Genomic DNA, 7,326 nt, shown 5'->3' with positions numbered 1-7,326 from the left:
AAAACAAAAACAAACATTCACAAGGAATTAGCTTTTTGCTTTTTCTCACTCATCAGTATGTTTTAAATTGCTTGCAGGTTAGAAAGCTGCTTGAAAGAAATATAGTCATGAATTAATTTTCTGATAAAATTTGAACATAGTTATTGATTATAAAACAAACAAACTACTGAATTCATTCAACAGAGAACTGAAGTTTCCATTTTTGTGACCTCTGACCCCTGCAGGGATGGATTTCCCTGTAGATGTGTTGGTGATCCCCTGGCATACATGAGGACTTGGAAAGTTCAGCCCACAGCTACATGAACAAACGGCTCTACAGCAACCCAGATAAAACACCAAAACTTTTACCCTGCCCAGCATGAGAAAGGTAAAAACCACACACAAAGAGCTCCGATCATGTGGAGAATATCAGATGATACCTGAAAAAGAAGCTTTTCTGTGCAAAAGTTATATTGTATCCCAATTTTACAATTTGGCATATGTATATAACTCCTAAAATGACTATAATTAGTTTGAAGAACATTCATATATACACTAAAAAATCTAGGTTTTTACAAAAAAAAAAAAAAAAAAAAAAAAAACGTTTTTTCCTGTTTAAACCCTTAAAAAATGGACCCTGTGCACCTCCCTGTGCCTCAACCAGTGATTAAATTGTAGGCTGTAATATTTCTTTAAGAATCCTGTTCTGGCTCTTTTAGATCCAGATCAGCCCTGCCAATGTCCGGGTTTGTTCCTCTATATGGAGCCAATCTAAAACACAAAGTCCTGGCTCTGTTTGCTCCTGAGGACCAGTTCACAGGTACCCACTTTCCTGCCCCCTTTGATCTATCATGATAACATCATGAATGGATTTTATGACAATACATCATGGATGGTCTTAATGAAGGAAAGTTAGATTTGAATTTTCTTTAGCGTGTTATTTACTTTATTCCTCTTCGCCTCCCTTCTCTTTTCATTTTTTTTTCTAGCTGAAGTGCGTGTGCGATGCATTGTTCTTGGCTGCAAATAATTCTGCCAGTGGTACGCAGTGGAAGATATTCTCAGAACATCAGAAAATCCTGCAAGAGAAGGCCTTGTGAAGGTATCTTTCTTTTCTTTTTTTTTGTGGAAAGCTTTTTGGGCATTAAACATTTTAATGAAAATTATCAGAGACACATTTTGAATGTCGCTTCTTAATCGTTTCCAAGTAAATAAAAAGCAGAAATCTGACATTTTCTTTTGAGGCCTTGTTAAGGAGTTTCAAATGTTTTTTTTTATATATATATAGATATATATATATTATATAAATATTATATAGATAGATATATATATATATATATCGTATAGAATATATATAGATATATATATAACTATTAGTATGTGTGTGATTGTTTAATTATTAAGAGAGAGAGAGAGAGGGAAGAAACAAGAGCGAGGTTTTGAGCAGTGAAATGTAGTGGTTTGGCCAAACAAATATTGCGAACAGACAGTAGTTTGTGGCTGATCAGTGAAAGCTGTTTTTGTCTCAGACTCTACTCTTTGCACTCATAGGCTTGCTTTTATGCAGAATGCAGTCCAGAAATATTTTTAATGTCTATATTTGTGGTGTGTAACAGGCACTCTTTTTCTTGCTCACGATCTTCAAAAATACACAAGGCACCCTTTTTTTCTTTATGCTGGCACTTGTTCACTTGTTCCATTCCACTGTAATGTGTAGCATAACACACTCCATGTGTTGTAATATCCTGTGAGGCAGTCCTGGATTTCCTCTGCAGGAATATCATCTTTATATCTTGACTGTTGCATGATGTTTGTACGCCTGTTGTTTAAAGTGAGCATGAAATGAAAATTTAACTTATTTATTTTCTAAATGTATGTTACTGTTCTTATTGTCAATATCATCCCATATTTTATTTTTGTTTTGTTTCTTGCTTTCTTTATTTTGTAATTTTTATCAAAATGTCTTAACTTGATCTCCCCGTGAAATGTCAGATACATTTTATAAACCGCAATTTATTTATTGTATTTGCGCAGGTAAGGTCTGTGGGGGGAGAGGACTGTCTTATATGTAATGCTAGAACCGCATCATTTATCGGACGGTGGAAAATGGGGTTCTAACGAGGTGCCGTTCTTGTGCCACGTAGAAGACGTCTTTGCGAAAATCCTCTGGAAGAAGGGAGAGCGGTGGGTCTTCTACTCTGTCAGATCTAAAGGATTGGTCCTTCTCCCTGGAGAGTCTGGCAATGCTGTAGATGCATTGCTCATTCTGAACATTGTGTGAATAAGTTTACTTCATAGAACAATCTACAGTGTCTTCATTAAAGGATGAGTGAGGATGTATAACTAGGCTTTGCCTAGTTTAAAGAAGGAAAGCTCAGAAGGTTTCTGTGGTATGGCCTAGTAATAAAGATCCTTGGCTTGTACAGAAAGGTTGTAGATTCAAAAACCGCAATAATAATAATAATAATAATAATAATAAATATAAACTTATTATTATTAATATCCTGCAAAAGGATTTGATAGACATACCTAAAGTTGTGACATATGGAAACCACATGTCATGTTATGTTTTATCATTAGAGAAGTAGTCAAATTACAACAAAAAGTCATTAAATAAGTACTTTTGTCATAATTATTATTTGTCTCATAATTTTTTCTTTTGAATCTCAAAATTAAGACTTGGTATGTTATATATTTTTTATATTATTATGACTTTGCCATAATTTAGATTTTTGCGAGAGATCTCATCATGACGTATCTTAGTTTTGACTTATGTCATAATTATGATGGTCACAATTAAGTCATAATTTTGAATCTAATAAAAAACAATTTGACTTTTTATGACACTTTTTTTTTAATCTCATAATCGACTTGGTATGTCATAATTATAGAATTTAGACATTTCATATCGTAAAAGATGTCTTTTTCCATCTTGCTGTGTGTGTTCGTTCTCTCTCGTACAGGTAGCTTGCTGTAATAGCTTTTGTGAGCCAGTGCTACCTGCTTCCTGTCCATGGACTCTATATTTGTGCGGAAGGATCACCGTGGTAACGGTCATGGCTTGCAGATGTTGGAGGACTTTGTAGACTCCTTTAAAGATGATGAACTGGGCGTGAAATACCCTTTAACACCAGCAATGCAAAAGGGTAAGAAATCTGCTTCACATCTTTGAAATTTTAAATGACCCTTTACTAGTTTTATACTACTAATACTATAAGCTGTATTATTGAATATTAAGAAGCACAACTGTTTTCAGCATCGATAATAACAATAAATGTTTCTTGAGGCACCAAATCAGCAGTGACTATTAGAATAATTTCTGATGGATCATGTGACACAGAAGACAGGAGTCATGGCTGCTGATAATTCAACTTTGCCATCACAGGAATAAGATAAATCTAAATTTATTAAAGCAAGTTTTTAAATTCTAATAATATTTCACAATATTACAGGTTTTTTTTTTTTTTTAATCAATCAAATTAATGCAGCCTTGCCTGGTGAGCATGAGATTTCTTTTTCGAAACACTTTTTTTAAAAATCGTACCGACCCCAATATTGTAATTTTAAACTTATGTATATATATCACATACGTATATATTTCATTATTTACCTTGTTTACTTTTACTATATATTATGATGCAATTTAGATTGTAAGTGCGAATAATAAATAGCTACATTTCTTTAATATGTTTTGTACTAAATGTATATAAAGAGTAATTTAAAAAAAATGATGTTTCCAGTATGCAGACAGTACCTGAGCACATACCCGGCCGATGTGGACCTGTTGTGGGAGGTGGAAGGAGTTGGTGGTCCCTACCAGAAAGTGTCAAAAGTGGCAAACAAACTTGGCTCCATGACACTACAATGTGAGCTTTTTGCACTGGCTCTTCCTGCCATTATTAAAATTTAACAGGTTGTTGGTTTGGTTCCTTAAAATGGCAGCTTTTTTACCATCATATTATTTTCATTGTATAGTGACAACATCATTCCTGAGAAAAAAAAATATATAAACGATCATTTGGTACGATCAACCTCGTTTCACACATATTTATTTGAGTTATAGGTTAGATTATAGATTGGTTGTGTCCATCTCCATACAGGCAATCACAGCTCATGGGCAGCAGAGGAAAGCAAAAACGGAGAGGTTGCGGTTAATGAGGTGGAGATGACCGAGGAGAGCTGCCTGGACATCACGGTACCTCTCTAAATGTATCTCTTTAAAAGCATGCTTTTTTGTAATTCATCTCCTTAATAAAAGACAATTGATATCTGACTAAATCACCGCTAAGCAATTTTCCAATCAATCTTTCCAAGCAATCAGGGTTTTTTTTGCAATATGATAGGTTTTCTTTTACATTAAAAGATATTTAAGATGGTCTGTTTGAGTCCTTTCAATCTACTCAATTAAGTGGTTGTGGTTTAGCTTTCAGTATAACTAAGGAACACATTTTAATAGTTTCTGAAAGTGGATATGGAACCTATTATATAGGGCTTCCTTTAGTTCTGTCTATAGTCATCAGACTCAACATGCACATGCTTGTTCTTAATTGATTTGTGCTTTTGATTCTGTGAATAGTGGAGGTATTGGTTGATATATTGCATGAATAGAATCTGTTTAACCCCTTGACGCGGTAGACGTGAAGGTGGATGTTTTTCATTTGTGGTTTAACATTGCGAGGGATTGTTGGTTGGTAGACAACTAAACATCTCAATGTAGGTTAGCACAAAGGCACTCCAATTGCTGACTTTTTGTTAATTTAGTCTATTCTAAAAAACACCCTTTCTTGCCAAATCAAGTCATGGTGTGTGAAAAGCTTTTTTTTTTGCATATCCTCTAATCACATTTTTCAATCCTCTCACCCTCTAGAAATGAGAGACTTGCCCATTTCCACGCACGCACACACGAAGCCATAAGCGCTGAATGCAGACAAAAGAAAAGGCTGCGGGAAGAACCAGAAGAAAGCACCGCGGAGAACCAACTGAAAAAATCAGCAGGTCTCTAACACACCCCTCACATACAAACATCTCATTGACTGATTGCTTGTAGAGGTTTTACTTAAAATTACAGTAATGGGGATTTACTTGTGTGTCCCCTCTGAGATTAAAAGCTTAAATATCATAATGTCTTAAAATGACCCTGCTGCCATGGGCCTGCTAGTAAACTGTTGATATTCAAATCTGACAGGAATAAGAAAGTTATCTCAAAGGTAAAGGTATTAAATGTGGTAAAAATCCTATAGATCCAAAGGATTGACCCAAACAGTATGTAGGGACCAGAGCAACCTAGAAACCACATAGAAACACTTAAAGAACTTAATATTTTAATCTATTATAAATTAATGTTTTTAATAATTGATACACCAACTAATGTTAATTATGCCATTTGAAATGTGAATGTATTAGTAGTTGTAAAAAATATTAACAGTTAGTACCTAGATTAATAAACATAAATTAATGGGTAGTTCATGGAGCACACTACTATTCAAAGTTTGGAGTCTGTCAATGTTTTCAATTTTTTTTTTAAGATCATTGTTCGATAATAGTATGTGGTCGGTGTGGGTGTTAGATATATAGATATATATATAATATATATAATACTATATAGATATATATATAGGATTATATATATATATAATATTGATATTATATATATATATAATTATATATATATACTTATATAATATAAAAATGTAATATTTAAGCAGCCATTACTCTAGTCCTTAGTGTCACATGATCCTTCAGAAATCATTAATATGCTGATATAGTGCTCAGTTTCTTATTATTAGGAATGTTGAAAACAAAAAATGTAATGTCAGTCTGAAAAGATTAAATTACTGTATTGTCCTGTATTGATTTCAGAGTGGCTGAACCAGAAGCAGAGACAGAACCTGATGCTGTTGTGCCAGAGACTAAGAACACACGGATGGAGAAAGTGGAGGAGAACAAGAAGGAGCAGCAGAACCTCTGTCCAGATGGAGGAGGCTATAACCAATGAGGCCCCTGCAGACACAGAAAGTCTGGTGAGGAACACAGCAGCATCCTTTATTGCTTGTCTTTATCTGGTACACTAATTCATCACTGGTTTAATATGAGGCCAAACAAGAATTGGCTTGCACTCAATCAGTTGCCAATGCAAATTATGTTTCTGGTACATAAAACAATGTTCTGTGTGTGCCAGATTTGCAAATTTTGTCAGTTCACACAATACAAATGTACAAACCCAAACCTCAGGTTTTCAATTCTTTGTTTCTCTGTGAAGGTGGCAGAAGTCAGTGGAGAATTGAGTGACAGTCAGAAGAAGGAAAATGGGAGGTCAGCAGTTACAGCATAGAGGATGCACATGCCACCGCAAGAGCTCCTTCTAGAGGCTGGCTGAACCTGTCATCCAAAATGGCACTGCTGAGGAAATAGAGGCAGAGGGAGAAGCACAGGTGAACTGTTTAGTTTTGGTTTAAAGGTTAAAGGTCGTACTGTTAAAATGCATGATTTGAGCAATACTGTATACACTACCATTTGGGGTCATTTAATTTTTTTTTTTTTATCCTTTTAATTGATTTTTTATTATTTTTATATTTTTTTCTTCCATTTCTTCAGTCTTCATAGCGGTCCAGTGTGCGTTACATTTTGTTAAGCTGTGGTACTAACATGAGCAATACAAGTTCAAAACCCTACTCACCACCAAATTTTCCAATCTCTTCCTGAATATTTGGAACATTTTAGGAAAAATGAATTGCATAGTGTTTTTTTTTTATTTATTAAGAGCATCAGTGTCACTACATAGACTAGAACAGATTCATTATCTGCTTTGTCTTGTTAAGGATGACATCATTGGCACCCCTGAAGTTTCTGAAGTAGTGGAGCAGATCGACCAAGAACTTGTTACTGAGGAGGAGAAACAGGAAGTGTCTTCTCCCAAGTTGAGGAGGAGGAAGAGTAAGTTCAACAGGAACAGGTAGAGGAAGTAGCCCCTGCAGTTGAGGATGTAGCTTCAGCAGTTGAGAAATTACCGAAGACACTGATCGTCCACCAGCTGTTCCTGAGGCGCCAGTCAGTTCCGGCCAACCTGGTTGAGTGTGGTTTCCTCTGTGCAGGACAGTGATGCAGTAGAGGAACCATCTGCTCCTGAGCTAGAAGCTCCCACAGGAGGAGACATCTGCTTCTACTACTGGCAGTGCAGGTGAAGAAGAGGTCATTATAGAGACAGAGGAGCCAGATGTGAACCAACCAAGATGATGACTGCCTCCAATGAGACACTTGAGACAGAGGAAAGCCAACCTGCAATGGAGCACTCTTTTCCGAAAAAGAGGAGCCACGAGGAAGAGAGAAATACCTGAGATGGATGAAAAA

The 7,326-nt window shown here is 35.5% G+C and overlaps 1 pseudogene; it reads left to right on the top strand.

Moving 5' to 3' along the window:
- Positions 1-226: 226 nt before the first annotated feature.
- Positions 227-4,236, top strand: LOC122144816 (annotated as a pseudogene).
- Positions 4,237-7,326: the final 3,090 nt, after the last annotated feature.

The sequence above is a fragment of the Cyprinus carpio genome, unplaced genomic scaffold, assembly GCF_018340385.1.
Source record: "Cyprinus carpio isolate SPL01 unplaced genomic scaffold, ASM1834038v1 S000006762, whole genome shotgun sequence".
NCBI classification, from domain to species: Eukaryota; Metazoa; Chordata; class Actinopteri; order Cypriniformes; family Cyprinidae; genus Cyprinus; species Cyprinus carpio.
The sequence above is the reverse complement of the archived record's forward strand: the minus strand, read 5'-3'. Positions and strand labels throughout refer to the sequence as shown.